The sequence below is a fragment of the Myotis myotis genome, unplaced genomic scaffold (genome assembly GCF_014108235.1).
Source record: "Myotis myotis isolate mMyoMyo1 unplaced genomic scaffold, mMyoMyo1.p scaffold_m19_p_9, whole genome shotgun sequence".
NCBI lineage: Eukaryota > Metazoa > Chordata > Mammalia > Chiroptera > Vespertilionidae > Myotis > Myotis myotis.
In genome coordinates this window covers 49,873,588-49,895,571 of record NW_023416401.1, presented here as the reverse complement: position 1 = coordinate 49,895,571, position 21,984 = coordinate 49,873,588, and the positions used below count along the sequence as shown (strand labels likewise).

Genomic DNA, 21,984 nt, shown 5'->3' with positions numbered 1-21,984 from the left:
GAAAGGATCTAAGTGTGGAGAAGCGCAGTGAGGATTGGATACAAGGTGAGTGGCAGAAGATGAATTTGCAGAATAGGCTGGAGAACGGAGAATGCATACTGCCTGTGCCTTAAACACTTATAATATTTTATTGATTTGTTTTATGCTTTAAAACTCTCTAAAATGATTTAAAATATTGTCAAAATGTTTCCATCTGGAAGATTATGCTCTCTGGATATACTAAGGATTCATATTGCTGTTAACACTTTGTATACTAGAAATTTTCATTTAAAAATTCGCTCATCGTTAGTTTTCTAAATCAAGTTGTGTTGTTTCCATTTTCTTCTAATTACAGTTAATGCCGCTATGAACATTTTTGTGCATCTTTTAGTGCATTTCCATGTATATTTTTATTGGGTAAATCTCAAGGAATGGAATGGGCGAGTCCTGGTGTATTCATATTTCAACTATAGTAGATCTTGCCAACAGTTTCATAGAGGCTGTTCCAGTTTATATTTCTATTAGCAATGTAAAAGAGTTTGTGTTGTCCCACATCTTTGCCAACACTTGTTATTGGTCTTAAGTTCAGCCATTCTGGTTAGTGTATAGGGCAGTGATGGCGAACCTTCTGAGCTCGGCATGTCAGCATTTTGAAAAACCCTAACTTAACTCTGGTGCCGTGTCACATATAGAAATTTTTTGATATTTGCAACCATAGTAAAACAAAGACTTATATTTTTGTTATTTATTTTATATATTTAAATGCCATATAACAAAGAAAAATCAACCAAAAAAATGAGTTTGCGTGTCACCTCTGACACGCGGGTCATAGGTTCGCCATCACTGTGTGATCTCATTGTGATATTAATTTGTATTTCCCAAGAACTAAGATTGAGCACTTTTCAAATGTTGATTGGCTCAGAAGATATTTGTGTGTATGAGAGAGGAAGGTGGGGGTGTGTCATTTTATTTATTTGATTGTCTTTTAAAAAAATATTTTAGTAATTTATAGAAGTCCCTTTTATGTATTCTGAATATAAGCCCTTAGTTAGTTAGATATGTTACAGTGTTGTTGTTGTTGTTTTTTATTCTGTGTTTTGCTTTTCTTTCTCTCTTCTTATTTTTTTCTTTTTTGTTTTTTGTTTTTTTGTTTTGTTAATCCTCACCAGAGGATATATTTTTTATTGATTTCTGGAGAGAGTGGAAGGGAGTGAGGGGAAAGGAGGGAGAAAGAAAGAAACATCAGTGTGAGAGCAACACATCTATTGGTGCCTCCCTCATTTGTCCAGAATGAGGCTGGGGATAGAACCTGCAACCCAGGTGTATTCCCTTGATCTGGAATCGAACCCTCGAACCATTGGTGCATGGGCTGACACTCTAATCACAACCACACTGGCCAGGGGTGCTTTTTTCACTTTCTTAATGGTGTCTTTTGATGGCAGACATTCTGAGTTTGGATGCATTTTAATATGTCCACCTTTTTCTTACGATGACTCCTTTTTGTCCTATGTAAGAAATCTTTGCCTGTGTTAAGGTCATAGAGATATTCTCCAATGTTAATGTCTACTTATGGTGCGAGGTAGAGGTTAAAATTCCTTCGCCCTCCTCCATTCATATGTATAGCCAGAATTGCTTTTTTAAAAAAGTTTTATCTACTTCAGTCTCTCCTGCAAATAATGACTTTAAAGTCTTTCTTAATAGAATAATGATTGTTCTATTTCTGCTAGTTTATAGTATCCTAAGTTGCCAACAAACTGGTTTTTCTGCTTGCCCATCCTGTTCTTTTCATGCATCTGTAGAGAAAACAATACACAAACTTAAGCTCAAGAGTTTCACATAGTGTCTTTCCCTTCAGTAGTCATGTCTTTTTGTTAAACACAAGAAATATCCTCAACCTTTGAGGTCATCCTTGAGTCTGATTATCCATGCTTGGAAGAATGGAGAATTGGTAGATAAAATTTACTTAAGTCTATCAGGAAAAGCAGTAATTTCTATTACCTGACTCCTTCCTATTTCTTCCTTTTAGACTGGTTTCTCATAGTGATTCCAAACAAGATTTATTGATAGACTCAGAAAGAAAGTTATTCCTTCTGTGTTATTTCTTTCTAGTATTATTATTTACTGGAGGCCTGATGCATGAAAATTCGTGCAAGAGTAGCCTTTCCTTCCCCCTGGCTGCCGGCTCTGGCTTCCCTCCGGCACCCAGGACCCAGGTTGTTTCCTTCCTCCGGCTGCCGGCAGGCACCTGGGACCCAGGCTGGCTTCCCTCGGGCTGCCCGCAGGCATCCAAGATCCGGGCTGGCTTCCCTTGGGAAGGACATCCAGAATTCGTCAGGAAGGACGTCCACAATGACATCCGGTCTAATTAGCATGTTACCCTTTTATTACCATAGATACTTTTTTCATTTTTCCTGCTTTCCCCATTTTTAGGCATCCTGTCTAATAAAAGAGAAACATGGAAATTAGCGTACGACCGCTACCCTTCCCATTGGCTAATCAGGGTGATATGCAAATTAACTGCCAGCCAAGATGGCGGCCGGCAGCCAGGCAGCCTGAAACTAACATGAGGCTTGCTTGCTTCAGTGACGGAAGACACCAACGTTCCCTGCCTGCCTTGCCGGCCTCTGAGCCTGCAGTTTGAAACATAGTTACAAATATAGAAGCTAAACAAAACCCCAGAAACCTGCTTTCAGCAAGCCAGGATCTCAGAGCTGGAGTTATACATTGTTTCAATTATAGAACCCAAACAAACCAGATACCTGCTTTCAGCAGCAGAGGCCTCAGAGCTGGAGCCAGAGCTAAAGCTGGCCCAGAATAAAAAAAACAAGAAAAAAAAGAGCAGTTGGGAGCTTCAGTCACCCGCCAGCCTGAAAACAGCCCTCAGCCCCTCACCCAGACTGGCCAGGCACCCCAGTGGGGACCCCCACCCTGAAGGGTGTGTGACCAGCTGCAAACAGCCATCATCCCCTCACCCAGGCTGGCCAGGCCCCCCAGTGGGGACCCCCACCTTGATCCAGGACACCCTTCAGGGCAAACCAGCCAGCCCCACCCATGCACCAGGCCTCTATCCTATATAGTAAAAGGGTAATATGCCTCCCAGCACCGGGATCACCGGAGCCGTGAGGCCTCCCACACCGGGATCAGCAGAGCCCAGAGGCCTCCCGGCACCGGGATCAGCATGACGGGGCAGCACCCAAACCCCCTGATCGCCCTGCGGCTCTGTGTGTGACAGGGTGCAGGGCCACAACCTCTCTATCCGCCCTGCTCTGTTCATGACAGGGAAGGCGCCCCAGCCTCCTGATCAGCCCTGCTCTGTGCCTGATACGGGGGAGCTCCCCAACCCCCTGATTGCCCTGCGGCTCTGTGTGTGACAGGGTGCGGCGCCCCAACCCACCTACCACAGGCCCTGCTCTGTGTGTGACAGGGTAGAGCCATAACCTCCCCATCGGCCCTGCCCTGAGTGTGAGAGTGGCGGTGCCCCAACTCCCCTATCTGCCCTACTCTGTGAGTGACAGGGGGGAGCTCCTCAACCCCCTGATGGGCCCTGCTCTGTGAGTGACAGGGGGGAGCTCCCCAACCCCCTGATCGACCCTGCTCTGTGCGTGACAGGGGGTGGCGCCGCAACCTCCCCATCGACCCTGCCTTGAGTGTGACAGGGGGCGGTGCTCCAACCCCCCAATCGGCCCTACCCTGAGCGTGACTGAGGGTGGCATCGCAACCTCCCAATCTGCCCTGCTCTGTGCATGACAGGGGGCGGCACCCCAACTCCTCAATCAGCCCTGCTCTGAGCCCGACCAGGGGCTGCACCTAGGGATTGGGCCTGCCCTCTGCCACCCGGGAGCAGGCCTAAGCCAGCAGGGCATTATCTCCTGAGGGGTCCCAGACTGCGAGAGGGCACAGGCCAGGCTGAGGGACCCTCCCCCTCCCCCCCGAGTGCACAAGTTTTTGTGCACTGGGCCTCTAGTCCTATATAATAAAAGCCTAATATGCAAATCGACCGAACGGCCAATCGCTATGATGTGCACTGACCACCAGGGGGTAGACGCGCAATGCAGGAGCTGCCCTCCGCCTGCAGGTCCCAGGCCAGTCAAGGCGGGTGCCAGCTGGGGTCCCCCAATTGCCCCTCTGGTCGCCTCACAGAGGAAGGCGACCAAGGGAGGAGACCAGCAGCGGTGGTGGGGGGCGGGGCCGGCAAGCAGGCAGCGCCAGGCTGGCCAAGATGGGTGCCAGCAGGGGAACCCCCCTGATCGCCCCGCTAGTCACGCCACAGATCAGCCCTGATCGCCAGGCCTCTTGTAAGGTATAAAAATGGTTTTAGCAGTGGGACTGGTTTTAGCAGTGGGACTGGTGAAAATATATTATACTTTCAGAATAGCCTCTTAATTTGGTTAGTTGATTCTTTGGGGGAAGGGGTCATTTGTATTGGTCGTATAATTTTGAGAAAACTCCTTTCTTCCAAAGGATAGATATTTCCAAGGCAGGTATTTTGTAGGGCATTAAAAAGATAAGTATTTGTCAGTGTATTGTGTATTTACTACTTCTGTCTGGAGTTGGACTATCTAAATGTTGTTTGTAATGTTGAAATGATATCTATGAGGATTAGCTTAACATCTGTTTTGAAATTTATAATTTCTTATTTATCTAAACAGAGCTTTGCCTTCAGATCTTAGTATGAGATTATGTTCTTTAACTCTAAAGCTCTTAAGTATAGTTTTATTTTCCCTATAAATTTGTTTGGGATTATGTGAGCTGAAGTGTTGTCTACAGGAGATAAGACAAAGATAGAAGCTCTATGAGGAAACTCCAAGTAATAAAAACCTTGACATGAACACTCACTTCATCAGGAATTAGTTTAAATCAGTATGCTATTTACCCAAAAGTTATTAGCTTTTAGTTTAAATTCCTTTTTTCATAATAAAATTGTCCTTTCTTTCATAATGAAATCTTCTGGTTTAGTGCAAGATGAGTATATTAAGCAGGTATTCTTCAAGTTAATAATCTTTAGGAATTATTATAGTATGCAACCAAAAAATTATTTTCTTTGTTATCATATGAAAAGGAAATCTTTGTAATAGTAATTGGCAAAATATAAGAGATAGTGATGGTCAAGGAATGTCCTTATTAATTAGAATCAATCTTAGTTTGTCTAGGAAATTATATTTCCCACTGATTATTCTATTTACTCTAAAACTCGAGGACATAAAATTAAGGGATAAGGTTAAACTTTTAAGTCAATATCAGTTGTATGTATTAAGCTTTTGTTGTAAGGCTTGTGATTTCTGGGGTAGAAGCCTAAACAAGAAGATGCCATGGTTGTACCACATAGTTTATAAACTAAAATAGGATTAAGACATTTGTATCCGTGGATTATTCTGAGGTGAGCATTTAGAAATCATTGATTCAGCAGTGTATTCCAGAATTCTGTTTCTGCTCTGTGGGAGGAAGAGAGAGTCCCATGTGTGAGGTAATGCTCTAGGACGGCTCCAGCGGGCATTCACTTTCAGAGGTGAGCAACATTTTGTCCTCTGGTCAGTGCTGGAGAAGTCTCCTCTCCAGTTTAACCTGCAAGCCCAGATGCAGATAAGCAGAGGCTGATAAACAGGAGCTGAGTGAATGAAAAAGTTAAGAATGCCTTCCTAAAGGAGTTAGTCATCATTAATAGTGAAAAATGTAGAGAATGAAAGGTTTATGGTATCATAAGAAAGTGGTTTATGGTATCATAAGAAAGTGATGGGAAAAAAAGAGAAATGGATGGATTTTGTGTATTTGTAGTCTCTTAGAAAGTTTTATGCTTGTCTTTGATCACTGTAGTATATAATTTGAATTCATAACTAGTTTTCCTGTGCTACTAAAAATACAAAAAGTTTTAAATTTAATATTTTGTGTGTATGATGACAAGTTATGTAATAGATTTGATTGTACATCCATACTTATTTCTAAAAAGTCTATTAGCTAAACTGTTCTTCTTCAGGTTATATTGCCTTTTTATCTTAGGTTATTGAGGACGTTTTAAAAATATCCAGCTTATTATTAGAAAATGCCATATATAAATTGAAATTTTCTCATCCCTGCAAGTAGTTTATATTTTCTTATCTCCAGTTATTTCAGTTAATTTGTGTAGACTTTATTGAATGCCTGCTGTGTGTTTGTCATTGGTCTCTAGATCCTCTGAGAATATGAAGAAGAATGGCATGATTTTTGAACCAACAAAAGACAGAAAGGTTAATACTAGTGAATCTGTATGCTAAATAAGTATGTTCTATTTAGTGTTCTACAAATATTATTAAAATTGTTTGTACATGTGTTGGCATTTTGATTCTTCATCCACTGGTTTATTTAAAAGATGGATGCTGGCTTTATTTGGAGTTGTGAGTAGGTAGGAAAAATATGTAAAATTGTCTAGAAAAATATGTAATACTGTGATAGTCTGCAGGGTTAATCTTCATAGTTTTTCAGTCCTCTTCAAGTGTTAAGAGCTTCTCTTGAAGACAGTTAAGTAAACACTGAGGTTTGTTTAACTTAGAAGTGAAGTGCTAATATGGGTTAGTCTACTAATATTCCAATCATGGGATTTGAGCCAAGTCATCACCCTACTACCAACAAAAATCACAGAATGCTTCATGTATCTTTAGTAGTTTGAATTTTCAGGTATAGTGCTTGGAGACATGATACTTTTGTCTGCCAGGGCATTGGCCTTTAACATTTAAAAGTCAAAATGTCGTATTGTACCTAGCAATCTTTGTAGAGCTGTGCTAGCAATAATTGCTTGATCTTGTTACGGTGATATTTCATGATTAAGTACTAGTAACTTTTATTGTAAACTTAATATACTCACTGCATTGTATTGAACATACATTATGACAATACTAAAGAAAGGTAGTACTGTAAATAGTTAATTATTAAATAAAGTTAGATTTGTTTAGATCAGAGATTAATAGTGTGGTAGGTTGTTGTCCCAAAATTCTTGTCCACCTAGAACCTCAGAATGTGAACTTAGGGTCTTTGCAGATGTAATTAGTTAAGATCAGATCCTTATAAGATACGAAGAGATACACATAGAGAAGAAGGCAAAGTGAAGACAGGCAAAGATTGTCAGCATGCTGCCACAAGCCAGGGAGTATGAAGGATTGCCTACAACCACCAAAAGCTAGGGGAGAGGCCTGGGACAGTGTGCCTCTCCTCAGAACCTCCAGAAGGAACCAGCTTACTGACATCTTGATTTCAGACTTCTACACTCCAGAACTGTGAGCAAATAAATTTCTGTTGCATTAAACTATCCAATTTGGGGTAGTTTGGCAGACATAGGCAGCTAACACAGATAGTTTAGGATTCTAAGACTAATTTTCAGTAAAAGATGGATCATATGCTACTTTCAGAGCCACTCTGCTTTTCCAGCTCCTGCTCAGAATCAGTCTTCTTGAGAACTGGCTGCCTGTGTGGTATCTGTTAGGAATGCTCTAGCATCAGGTCACCAAGGACTTAAGTCAGTATCCTAGATCTAAAAGACTAATTAAGTATGTTTTTACTAGAGGCCTGGTGCACGAAAATTGTGCATGGAAGGGGGTTCTGGAGTGTTTTTTTTTTTTTATATTTTAATATATTTTATTGATTTTTTTACAGAGAGAAAGGGAGAGGGATAGAGAGAGTCAGAAACATAGATGCGAGAGAAACATCGATCAGCTGCCTCCTGCACACTCCCCACTGGGGATGTGCCCGCAACCAAGGTACATGCCCTTGACCGGAATTGAACCTGGGACCCTTGAGTCCGCAGGCCGACACTCTCTCCACTGAGCTAAACCAGTTAGGGCGGGTTCTAGAATTTTTAAAAAAATCCATTGCTAAGTGTTTTGCTACTCCTTATAGTTACAATCAAGGACTAATGATCCTTTTTTTTTCTTTTCTTTTCTTTTTTTTTTTGAGGGGGAGCAGAGAGGAAAAACTATAGAATACTGGATAAAATTAGAATGTGCAGTAATCTATGCACTAATACAAAGGTTTTCACCAGAAAAATTATAGTTTTTTTTTCCTCTTTTACTTTTTTAGTCTATTTTCTTTTAATCAGTCTTTAAAAAGTAGTGATTTCACACATCTTATTCAAACACATACTGGTATCATCAATATGAAACCTATTTTCATCATAGGTTGAGGATGTGGGTTAATTTTTATTACTAATATAGCTTATTGTGCTATTTTCTTCTTTCATATGTGTGCTGCACCAGCACAGCCAAAGGTGAACCTGAGTGGGGACGGTGAAGGATTAGAAAAGACAGACAAGAGAATAAAGCTGAGGCTGGGTGGGACGCTGCCCTCTCTGATGGAGAGACAGCGCCATGGACTACAAGCCCTGTCTTTGTTTTATAGCCAGATTCCACAAGGCAAAGTAAGGGCGTGGTCAAGATGTTTACAACATTCTCGTGGGTTTCGATTCTACTCAATTACATGTACCTGAACTCGATCAAACCCACATCACTCAGACATGTGGGGCCATGTTCGGACCATAGGTTCAAGCTTACAACTATAACTGTTGACTATAATTGTGCTGGGAGGGCTCTGCCCTCCAAGCTGAGACTTGCATGTGGCAATGAGAGGACTGTGCCCTGTCCAAACACTGTAGCCACTCTGCACACATATGTTCTTAGGATGTCTGGAAATGTTACTCTTTTATTCTGGGGAAAATATTCAGTAGTAGAAGCATGCTTATTTTTGTTTATTTTAATTTATAGCTGATTTAGAACTACTAGAAAGAATTGATGATATTAAAGGGATTAGGAGTTGTTAAAAAAAAGTCATGCACTTTGGTTTAGCAATTTATAGAATGAGAATTCAGAAATAATTGTCAATAGTGAGGAAATGGATAAACAAATGATAACTTATGTAGTATTTTCCAAATCTTTAAGCTTAAACGACTGACAGCTTGGAAAAATGTGTATGATGTAATTTGGAGAGGATAAAGCAGGATATAAAATGGTGTGCATGTTATGATTACAACATGTAAATTATTTGTAAATTGAAAAAATTCATCAAAATGTGTATAATACTACCAAAAAAGCAGGTTTATAGTTATTTTGTTGTTTATTCCTTTTCCCTTTAATCTTTGAATAATAATTATTATTTAAAATAATTGAAAATAATTTAAGGATTTTGTGCGTGCTTCTGAGAAGGTTTGAAATGAAGATCCTGAAGTTTCCTATAGGTACATCATAAGAATGTGTTAATAATGGGAGATTCTGTAATGTTTTAGAGACTCCTAATAAATTGAGAGATAGCATCCGTTTGGAATGGGTGAATTGTAGACGTTTCTGAGGTGATGGTTGTACAAGATATTTCTTTAGGTCAGTTCTAGAATTTTGAATCTCGACTCAACCCTTCTTAATGGAATCAGCCTCATAGAGAGCAGGGTTGTCAATGGAATATTATCTAATGCAGTAGAGACAAGAGGAAAATAATGTTTTTAGGAAATTGTTTTGCTCTTGAAATCTTTGTTCTTGTTTTGTAAAAGTCAAACTTAAACATTATCGGTATGTATTCTAAAGGGGTAGGTAAACTCTAGCCCTGTCTTAAAGGGAGAACTACAGTGGAAAAGAAGTTTGAATCAGATTGTGTCCTGTGTAATTGTGTGGACATTGTCACTTTTTCAAGTCATCTTGGCTGAAGTGTTCTTCACAGCAAAGGAAAATGAAATGTAGTTGTCTGTTGTTTTGTTTTTATTTGTTTGTTTTATTATGTCTTAGGATAAAGAGATAATGTTGTGAATTATACAAAATTCATTCTGCTTGACTTTAGAATTTTAATTTTGCTATTTATGATGGTGTGTGCACCTGGCTGGAAATCACAATACTCCTAATGAAAGCATCTCACAGTGAAAACTTGACCCAGCTGGAGCTTTGAAGCTGTCTAGTTTCATCATCCTGATTTCCACACCCACAGCGGTATGCATCACCTCTGACACAAGTCACAATTTTCATCTATAGGAGGTAGTGCTTCTGTTATTTTGAGAGCAGTCAGAGTAAATAGGGGTGCACTGGACCTTAGGCATTCTCAGATTTAAGATTTTGTCATTCCCGAGGCCTGCGGCCCAGCGTCATTATTTCAGCAAAGTTCAGCTATTACCCCTCATTCCTGGTGTTGTGCGCTTTAATGCTTGTGCCTTTAACAGTATTCTTTGTGGAGAAGTGCCACAAAATAAAGCCACCTGGGCAAGAAGGTGTTGAAAATTCTGAAGTCCACCAAAGTGATGGTTTTTAGCCAGAAAATAGAAGTTGTAGGTAATTTAAGAATGTTGAATAAGGCAGAAGTTTAACAAACATATGGATCTGAAGAAGTCTACCATCCATTATAAAAGAAATGACAACAAAAAATTAGTGAAACTCTTTCAGTGATTTTTCTAGCCAAGGAAATATTTGCTCATCAAATGAGAAAGAAAATTCAAGAGGATAGTGAAATTACTTTTTTTTTTTAATGTTCTTTTTTTTTTTTAGATGACATTTTATTTTTATTTATTTTTTTAATTAAATCTTTATTGTTCAGATTATTACATTTGTTCCTCTTTTTTCCCCCCATAACTCCCCTCCTTCCAGTTCCCACCCCACCCTCCGCCCTCACTCCCCACCCACTGTCCTCATCCATAGGTGCACCATTTTTGTCTAGTCTCTTCCCGCATCTCCCACACCCCTTTCCCCCCCAAGAATAGTCAGCCCATTCCCTTTCTATGTCCCTGACTCTATTATAATCAACAGTTCATTCTGTTCATCAGATTATTTATTCACTTGATTCTTAGATTCACTTGTCGATAGATGCATATTTGTTGTTCATAATTTGTATCTTTACCTTTTTCTTCTTCTTCCTCTTCTTAAAGGATACCTTTCAGCATTTCATATAATACTGGTTTGGTGGTGATGAACTCCTTTAGCTTTTCCTTATCTGTGAAGCTCTTTATCTGACCTTCAATTCTGAATGATAGCTTTGCTGGATAAAGTAATCTTGGTTGTAGGTTCTTGGTATTCATCACTTTGAATATTTCTTGCCACTCCCTTCTGGCCTGCAAAGTTTCTGTTGAGAAATCAGCTGACAGTCGTGTGGGTACCCCCTTGTAGGTAACTGAGTTTCTTTCTCTTGCTGCTTTTAAGATTCTCTCTTTGTCTTTTGCTCTTGGCATTGTAATTATGATGTGTCTTGGTGTGGTCCTCTTTGGATTCCTTTTGTTTGGGGTTCTCTGCGCTTCCTGGAGTTGTAAGTCTATTTCTTTCACCAGGTAGGGGAAGTTTTCTGTCATTATTTCTTCAAATAGGTTTTCAATATCTTGCTCTCTCTCAAATTCTGGCACCCCTATAATTCTGATGTTGGTACGCTTGAAGCTGTCCCAGAGGCTCCTTACACTATCTTCGTATTTTCGGATTCTTTTTTCATTTTGCTTTTCTGGTTGGGTGTTTTTTGCTTCTTTGCATTTCAAATCTTTGACTTGATTCTTGCGCTCCTCTGGTCTGCTGTTGGGAGTCTGTATAGTATTCTTTATTTCAGTCAGTGTATGCTTAATTTCTAGTTGGTTCTTTATCATAACATCGAGGGTCTCATTAGATTTCTTGTAGATCTCATTAAGTTTATCGGCGGCTTCTAGACAGTTCTTGAGAGACCTTAAAAGTGTGGTTCTGAGCTCTATATCTTCCATTGACAATTTTGTCCTGTTTCTTTGTCTCCGCATTTTTTTATGCTTTCTTGGTGCACCCCCTAGTGGTCTTTGTGCGCAGTCTTGTTGTAGTTAAGCCTTGATTGTTGTAGTTAATACTGGGGGGATTTGACCTCCAGGCCAACTGGCTGTGTCGAAATTACTCTTAAAGTATGGTCTGAAGTTATGCACAGGAGAAACAAGACTATCATTTCTGGGATATCACAGATGACGAAAACAGTGAATTGACCAGCGAAGGACTTGATGAAATTTTTCAAGTGTGTTTTCATTACCAAATACGAAATTAAGAAGGGGAGGCCACACCAGCTAACGATATATTGCTCCTAGAACTGACCTGATGGATCTCATAAAGCAGAGAGTTACGGTGTCCATGAATGCAAAATTATAATGAAACCCACATTCGAAAAAAATAGCTTCTCTAAATACACATCCCAAGAAGAGATGTGAGCACCAGATAGACAACTAAAAACTTACTTTGATGATGGAGTGTGTGTGTGGGGGGGGTGGATCTTTAAAGATGTCTGAGAAGTGAATCTAGTTCCTTATGAGGACAGGGGATAAGGGAAGGAAGGAAAAAAAAAAAAGGTAGCACCTGCTTGCTCTCAAGTTCCTTCCCAGTTGTCTCTCTCATCTTCTCCCCAACTTGATTCACTTGCTTCTTTAGTCAAGGTTAATAAACCAAATGCTGCTAGTCCATCAGGTCAAAAAGACATGTTAATCTAATACTGTAACTGAGTGGGTATCAAATGCTCCTCAGACCTGCAGCATCAGCAAAATCTCAGGCCCCTTCCCAGAATTACTGAATCAGAAACTTCGGGGGGAGTGGGGAGTGGAGCCTGCAGTGTGTCTTTAGCAAGCCTTCCAGGTGATTTTGGTGCATGCTAAAGTTTGAGGCCATCTGCTGTAACTTATCTTCATTCTGCATTTCCCTTAAGCATTTTAATTTATTATGGTTTGCTACGTAGTAACACACAATGTCCAGCCATGGTAATCTTCACTACTGTGATTTTTCAGATTTGTTGAGTTCATGGCTAATTTTACTGTAGTTTGTATTAGTTATATTAGTAATAGTTTTATTGCTAAAACTATTAGTGATAGTATATTGCTTTGGTTGATTTTTTCCCCCCTTTTAAATTACTTTGGCCTGTGTTTACAGAATCTGTAAGAGCATGAAGGGATAGCTCACATTTTCCAGGTACTGTTTTAATTAACATTATAAGCTCTAGTGGTATGTATTCAAGAATTTAGAGATTAGAGAAAGGTTCAGGGCATGACATTTCTCAGGCGTACAGTAATTTGAGAGTCTACAGTAATTTGGGAGATATAAATAAACCTGATCAAATTGAGTAGCTGTCAATAAGAAGCAAGATTTACTGGGCAGTTGACTAATATATTTTTTGATCTGACGCATAAATTAACCCTCTCCAAATCTATTTAGCAGCTGGCTGTCATTTCCATTAGCTAAAAGTGACTAGTCTGAAATCTGTTTCAAAGCTCCTGCCAGCACGCCTTGCTGAGCTCATTCAGCCTCTCAGCTCCCAGACAAGATTCCCAGGTGCCAGTTCAGTGCTCAGGTCTGTAGACCTTGTTATGGGGCCATTTAAATCCTTCTGCCAGCTCTTCAAATGACCCTCGGCAAGTCATTTAATTCAGTCTGTCACTGGAGGTAGTCAAGAAGGATTTAAGGATTTATATGCAATAAGAAACATGCTTTAGAGTTTTATCAGCCTAAGCTGGTAAGGTGAGGTGAGAGTTGAGTACTTTCACTCATTCCTGATAATTTTCAGCTCCAGGGACCTGGTAAATTCTTTCGTTAATGTTTATGTAGTGATCGAGCTTTCTTAGTTTTTGGTGCCATATCATGAATATTTTCATTCTTTAAAGTTTTGGAAATTATGATTGCTTAATGTGCTGTTTATATTTTTGACTATTTTGTATTATAGTAGACCTTCACCAGTTTATATAAAGCCTTGTAAATACTTTTACAGATTATTTTAGGGACATATTATTTTAATATGTTCAGATAAGTAGAACTGAGTGAAATCAATATAGTAAAGTTGTATTAGTTATTGCATCAAACCTTTGTGGCTTAAAACACCACACATTTATTATCTTATAGTTTCTCTAAGTCAGGAATTCAGGTGTAGGCTTAGCTGGGTAGTTCTGGCTGGAGACTGTCATGAAGTCCTGGGAGCCACGCTCTCTGGGCTTGGCAAGGGTTGGAGGATCTACATCGTATACTAGTATGGCTTGCTCACGTGGCTGCTAAAAGAGGGCTCAGTTCCTTGCTGGCTGTTTTCAGATTTAGTTCCTCACCTTGCCTTTTCTTAGGGTTCCCAGAATGTCCTGATCACATGGAAGCTGGCTTCCCCAGAGGGAGTGGTCCTAGAGAGAGCAAAAAGGAAGCTGTATATGTGCCCTTTCCTACCTGGCCTCCAAAGTCCCAGGCAGCCTTCCAGTCTGCCACATTGTGCTTGTTAGAAGCAATTCCCTCACTACAGTCCACAGGCCAGGGAGTCACATTAGGGTCCACCTTCTGAAGGGAAGAATTTGAAGAAACTTGTGGGCCTGTTTTTAAACTGCTCCAATAGTAGACACTAGGCCAGTGATGGCGAACCTTCTGAGCTCGGCATGTCAGCATTTTGAAAAACCCTAACTTAACTCTGGTGCCGTGTCACATATAGAAATTTTTTGATATTTGCAACCATAGTAAAACAAAGACTTATATTTTTGATATTTATTTTATATATTTAAATGCCATTTAACAAAGAAAAATCAACCAAAAAAATGAGTTCGCGTGTCACCTCTGACACTTGTGTCACCTCTGACACGTGTGTCATAGGTTCGCCATCACTGCACTAGGATATATTTAGCAAAGACATGCAATTGGCAGCAACTAAATTAGTACTTATTTGTTTTTTCAATGGTCCTTTAGTTAAAACAGGTGTTTCTGCTAATGTATGTATGTTGCTGAAAATTCTGAAAAAGGTTTATGAGAAAATGGAGTTGGGGAAGGGCCGGATTCTAACTCCATGCATCTGTATAACCAGAATACTAACAAAAATAATAGGGCACCTCAGGAGATCACTTAGACAACCTAGGCAGGCAGTGTGGCTGGAAGTTGAGTTGCCTTAGGGAATATTAAAAGTGTCCAATAAAAGAGGAGTGGAAATGCCGGCTTTAGGGCACTGAGACAGTGCATTTATTGTGTGATATTTCCTTTGTTTTTGAAAGTTACCATTCTTTTTCCATTATTCTGGCTTCCCTTGCCTCAGTCAATACTTGTGAACCAACACATAGACATATGATACTGATATCATCTTCTGTGTACATCATATATGAGCTAATTGGTGTTAATGAAACACATTGTAGTTTCCCTTACATAAATAAACACTTCTTCTGGTCATATTTATTAATTTATTTAGTAATATTTCCTGCTGATAGATAAGACAGAAGTAGACTTCAGTTTCAAAAGCTTCTGGTCGCCCTAGCCGGTTTGGCTCAGTGGATAGAGTATGGCCTGCACACTGAAGGGACCCAGGTTTGATTCCGGTCAAGGGCATGTACCTTGGTTGTGGGCACATCCCCAGTGTGAGGTGTGCAGGAGGCAGCTGATCGATGTTTCTCTCATCGATGTTTCTAACTCTCTATCTCTCTCCCTTCCTCTCTGTAAAACAATCAATAAGATATATTAAAACAAACAAAAAAACAAAACAAAACAAAACCCAAAAGCTTCTGTTCAAAATTCTAAGTTAGTGATATCCAAATTAGTGGTTTTCTTGACTATATTTTTTCCCCCCCCTCAGAAGTTAAAATTCTCTCATCTTGTGGAATGATAGTTAAATGTAGGACTTTAAGCCACAGAAGAGAAGAAAGGTAAAGAGAAGAAAAAAGAAAAGAACAAAACCCAGGCTCTTATTTTAAAAGATGGAGGAATTTGTCTAAGCCTCACAATGAACTCTCTGTTCTTTGATCCAGACCCCTGTTTATATAGGGCTTGTTAAAACAGATTGCTGGCTGCACCTCCAGAGAGGCAGAGTCAATAGTTCTGGGGTGAGGGCCTGAGAATTTCCATTTCTAATAAGTTTCTAGGCAACTCTGGTCCTAGGACCAAACTTTTAGAACCACCGTGTCAGAAGCAATTATTATAATAATCTGCCCTGCTCCCACTTGAGTTGACAAAGAAGGCTATTTTATTTAGAATTGTCAGTCAGGATTTTTCCATCAGAGTAGCCCAATCCAGTTATCTTAGTTATGTCTATTCAGGATGAAGTTCTCCTGTTTGTGGCAGGGTAGAGAGATATATGAACTCAGAACTACTGTTCTATTTACATTTTTTTTTGAAAGGTGGTACAGTGACACTTGATCAGAAGTGACTTGTTCAGAAGGCTTAACTATTTAGATTGTAATATGGAAGTCAAGAAGGACCTCTGAGTAGAGAGAAAGACTTACCACAAAGTTCTGTCTTTACTTTGAAAAAGGGTAGAGAGCTAATTTCAGGATTGAATGTAAAGTAAGGCAGCAGATTAGAAGTTGCTTATATACTCACTAGAGTCAATAATTGGAAAAGAAGAACTATGTGAATGCTATAGTTTAGAGCCATTTCTGGACAATGGCTAATAGTTCTTCCAGTCCACTGGCTCTATGGAGCTTCTCTGAATTTTTGAATATAGTAATGTATTGGTATTCAGCGCTTTGAAAGAAAAAAATAAATGAACAGTAGGTATTAGAAACTGAGTTAAATTAAAAATAATAGCATCTTATGCCATCCAAGATGGTGTAACAGGAACTGCATATACTCTTTCACCCGAAACTATTAAAATCAGATGAAACATGTGTAATAGCTTTTGGACTGTGGGCATCAGGCAGCACCAACTAACAGATGAGAGAACGCAGACAGAGCCTGGAGTCCATGGAGGCTAAGCAGCTTGAGTTTACAGACTAGTGTGCTAGGGAGGAAAGACCTGCTCAGAGACAGGGTCCTGGAGTGGGTAAGGGGTCTTCAGTGAGCCTCCAGCTGAGTCATGATCAGTGTGTGTGTGTGTGTGTGTGTGTGTGTGTGTGTGTGTGTGAACTGCCCAAGGTGGCAACTTCCCAAGGCTGGGGGAGGAAGAAAACCACTGAAAATGAGCAGAGCAGACAAACCTTGAAGCTCAGGGCCTGGAATAGTTCATGTTCCCACCAGCCGCAGAAGGAAGTGTTATCATTTACAGCAGCAGTCCATGGACCACCAATTGGCGACTGCTGCTCCAAAGGTTTTCTTAAACCAGCGGTCGCCAACCTTTCGGACATCACGGACCACTAGTGGTGCGCGGACCACCGGTTGGTGACTCCTGATTTACAGGGTGTCAGGGGACTTGCTAATATGACTGTTAGCTCTAGAATTAAGGTTGCTCTGGTCTCACATGACCAGTCTTAGAAAGCAAACCTTGTAAGAACTGAATTATTTCCAACTAACTTAACTGTGTCCCAGAACAAAACTCCATAATATTTATAGAAATATAAAAATAGCCAGCACTAAACGAGATAAAAGGCATCTAAGAAAAGTTACCAGGTGTGCAAAGAATCAGGAAAATAGGACCTATAATGAGGACAAAACTCAATGAAATGAAACTGACACAGAAATGATACCAATGATAGAATTAGTTGACAAGGACATGTAAATAACTATTATAATTATGTTTTGTTGTATGTATATAAGTGTATGTGTATGACACACATAGATCCCAATTGAACTTGTGGAGATGAAAAGTACACTGGGTGGAATTAACAGTAGATTCCACACTGCAAAATAAAGGTTTAGTGAACCTGAAACCACAATTTATCAGAATTTTTGGAATACAGCTAAAGCAGTGCTTAGAAGGAAGTTTATATAGCCCTTAAATGCCTATATTAGCAAAAAAAGGAAAGCCTCAAATTGGTGACCTTAGTTTATACCTTAAGAAACTAGAAAAAATACACATAAATCCCCAAATTAGTAAAAGAAGCAATAAGGATAAGAACAGAAATAAATGAAACTATGAACAGAGAAACAATAGAGAATGCAACCAAAAATTGTTTTTTTGAGAAGCTTAATAAAATTGGTAATCCTCTAACCCAGCGGTTCTCAACCTTCTGGCCCTTTAAATACAGTTCCTCATGTTGTGACGCAACCATAAAATTATTTTCGTTGCTACTTCATAACTGTAATGTTGCTACTGTTATGAATCATAATGTGAATATCTGATATGCAGCATGGTCTTAGGTGACCCCTGTGAAAGGGTTGTTCGACCGCCAAAGGGGTCGCGACCCACAGGTTGAGAACCGCTGCTCTAACCAGACTGACCAAGAAAAGATAGAAGAATCGGGTTACCAATATCAGGAGTGATAGAGGTGACATCACTATAGATTCTATAGATATGAAAAGGATAATAAGGAAATATTGTAAACAACTTCATGCCAACTATGTGGCATCTTAAGTGAAGTAGATAAACTTCTTGAAAGTCAAACTACCAAAGCTTTCTCAAGAAGAAATAGATAATGGAATAGCCCTAACTCTAGTAAAGAAATGGAAATTATAGTTAAAACCTCCCCCTCCCCCCTCCCTCCCCTCCCCCTCCCCTCCCCTCCCCTCCCCTCCCCTCCCCTCCCCCTCCCCTCCCCCTCCCCCTCCCCCTCCCCCTCCCAATAACAAAACTCCAGGTCCAGCCCTAGCCAGCTTGGCTCAGTGGATCGAGCGTCAGCCTGTGGACTGAAGGGCCCCAGGTTCGATTCCAGCTGAGGGCACATGCTTGGGTTGCGGGCTCGTTCCCCAGTAGGGGGTGTACGGGAGGCAGCCAATCAATGATTCCCTCTAATCATTGATGTTTCTATCTCTCTCCTTCTCCCTTCCTCTCTGAAATCAATAAAGAAATATATTTTAAAAAACAAACAAAAAACTCCAGGTCCAAAGGGCTTTATTGATGTATCTTTATGTTTAAGGAAGAAATAATATTAATTTTATTCAAACTCTTTCAGAAAAGTAAAGAGAAAAGAATACTTAACTCTGACACCAAAGCCAGAAAAATACATGAAAAAAGTATAATCTGAAATCTATCATGAACATAAATGTAATAATTTTTAAAGTTTTAGGAAATTGAATCCAACATATGTAAAAATGATATGTCATGGCTAAATGCATTTTATCCCAGAAAAGCAAGACTTATTCAACATTTAAGAGGCAATTAAGTTGATCACTATCACTTCAATAGATGGCAGAAGTAGCACTTGAATAATTTCAGCAACCCTTTCTGATTAAGAAAAAAAATAATTTATCAAATTAGGAATAGAAGGGACTTCCTCAGTTTGATAAAAGGCACCTATGGAAAACATACAGGTAATAGTATTTTTAGTGGTGAAAAACTGAATGCTACCCCATTACAATTAGAAAAAGGAAAGGATGTCTGCTTTCACTACTTTTGTTCAATATTGTATGGAAGGAATGTTCTAGCTAGTGCAGTGAAGCAAGAAAAGAAATAAAAGACACACAGATTGCAATGGAAGAAGTAAAACAGCCGTTCTTCACAGAGGAGGACTCATGCCACCTGATTTCAAGACTATAAAGATGCAGTAATCAAGTTAATGTAATATTAGGTGAAGAGAGACAAATAGATGAGTGGAACAGAAATAATCAAGAACTTGACCCAACCAACTGTGGTCAGTACAGTTTTGATACAGGTGCCGAAGCACTTCAATAGGAATCACGATTTTTTTCAACAAATTTAGATAGCCTCTTGTCAAAAAAACAAACAAAAGACAATTGAACCTTCTAGTATACTTATTTCTTGCTATGTATAAAAATAACGTAAAATTAAGCATAGACCTAAATATTAGAATTAAAACTATAAAATTCTAGAAGAAAACACAGGAGAAAGTCTTAGTGATCTTGAGTTTTTCAAAGAGTTCTTAAATACAACACAAAAAGCATTAATTATAAAAGGTAAATCAATGGACTTCATTACATTGAAATTTTGCTTTCTCAAAGTACTGTTAAAAAAATGAAAAAGCAAGCCAGACTGGGAAAAATATCTGACAAAGGACTTGTATTCAGAATATATGAGGGACTCAATCCAATTAAAACTGGACAAAAGATTTGAATTAGTCACTTCAGCAAAGAAGGCATATAGGTCTCAGATAAGCTTTTGAGAAGATGATCAGCATCATTAGTGATTAGGGAAAGGCAAGTTAAATCTATAATGAGATACCACCACTCTAAGTGTTGCTTTATAAGTATTGACAAGGGGTCAAAGCAACTGGAACTCTCCTGCCCCAGTGATGGGGATGTAAAATGGTACAACCCAGCCATCCCCATCCTTCGTGTTTACCCAAGAGAAATAAAAGCATATGCCCACACAAGAACTTGTACACCAATGTTCTGTCAAAAATGGCCAAAAAAGAGGAAACACTCCAAATGTGCATCAGCAGCTGAATAGTTAAACAAAATTGTATATTCATATAATGGAATGCTATTCAGCAAAAAATAAACATAAAAAGAAGGAACTCCTGGTATACTGAACAATGTGGACAAAAATAGCAGAAAGCAGATCAGTGGTTGCCTGAGCATGGGAGGCTCTCAGTGGGGATGGAGGGGGAGGGAGAAGTCACAATGGGCACAAGGAAACTATTGGCAATGGTTTTATGGGTATCTATGTCCAGTCTAATCAAATTACCATGTGCCAACTGAGTAAAAAAGAGAATGTATATGTTTTAAATCACCTTCTGTTGTGGTCAGGTCTCTATCTCAGTTTGACATACTTGCCTTTGTTGTCTGTCTTTGCTCCTGGATCATGTAAGAAATGCCTTAAATTTGTGGGGAATTAGAGTTAACATTTCTAAAATACAAGTTGCAACAACTGATCCAACTTCACATTGACAAGCATTGGTCACTTTGGTGTCGTCAGTATTTATGAGAGCATAGGACAATTGGAATTGTTTTGAATTGAGAACTTTGAGAATTGGCAGAAAGAGCTTAAGTAATTCCTATGTCATAGAGTAAGGAAGTCTGACCCAAAGAAGGGTGCACTTGGGTGACTGCACAGGTAAATATTGCTCATTCATTTCCATGTTCCCCAGAGCCCAGTTGCTACACACAGCCTCAGAGTTCTGAGAGTGTGTCTGTCTGGAACACCCAGGGTGTCAACAGACAACAAGGATATTGAAATTCAGTCAGAGCAAACCAGAGTGATTTGATTCAGACCGGGATGTTTAGGGCTTTCCAAGGACAGACTGATCCTACCGTTAGGCTTCAGGGCTATTCAGGCCTCTTGGGAAATTTTCTAAGTGGGGAATAAAAAGCCTGTCTCTGTTGGTGTCTCTCTACTTTCCTCTTATATATCCCTTCCAGCCTCAGTTCACTCTATCTGGGGTTTTGTTTTGGGGCTTTCTCTAGGATTTTTGTGGAGTTGGAGAACTGAAGGGCTGTTCCTTACGCATTTCTTTCGTCTTTTGCTTTAGTCTCTAATTACTCACAATGTGACAATTTAACAAGCTGCTCTTTGATGTGTCTAAATAAAATGGCTGGCTGTTTTGCATGTGTGTGTGTGTGTGTGTGTGTGTGTGTGTGTGTGTATGTGTGTATGTGTGTAATTTAGATCAGATCCCTTGGTTAGAGAATGTTAATCATGGAAATTGGAATTTGGAAATCCAGTTGCCCATTGTCCATTGTGCTGAGTCTTGCACTTACCTTTCACTTTTCCTCCCAGTCTCTTCTCTCCCCCTCTTCCCCACGGGAAGAGCATCTGTCACATAGGGAGGAGTCCTTAGATAGGAACCTGGGCATCTTCCTCTCTGGGTGTAAGTGGGACAAGTGGCTGTGGTCTGATCCTTCACTGGCAGCCTTTGGCAGTTAACACCTATTTTGAAGTCTCCTGGGCTTCCTGCCGCTTTATGGGAGCATTAGCATTTGGTGGACTAACAACTCCCAGGAACTCTCAGGTCCACCAGAGTGCTAGTTGTGTGGTTGTTGCTGGGCACCAGGTTCAAGTAGGTGGACCACTGTTACACTCCACTCTGGCTCAGCTCCAGCAAAATTATATAGTGAGCAATACTCATTTTATAAGACATTCTGATATACTGGGAGAAAGTAAAAGCGAAATTCAGACCTGCTGGTTTTATTTGCTAATAACATTTCTGCCCAGAGGTATGTGTTGGGAGGGTTTACTCTTTTGGACCATCTCAATAACTATTTTTGATGCTGCTGCTCTTCCTGCTTCCTTCTCCAGTAGCTATTAGACATCTATCAAAAATGCTTGGTATTTATGTTAATTTTAATATTCATAAGAATATAATTTCTCCTGAATTTGTGT

General features: G+C 39.7%; 1 protein-coding gene across 3 annotated transcripts in view; it reads left to right on the top strand.

Annotated features, from left to right (window-relative positions):
- Nucleotides 1-21,984, top strand: part of PHLPP1 (PH domain and leucine rich repeat protein phosphatase 1) — a 244,125-nt gene that overhangs the window by 70,675 nt on the left and 151,466 nt on the right. The window lies entirely within an intron of this gene.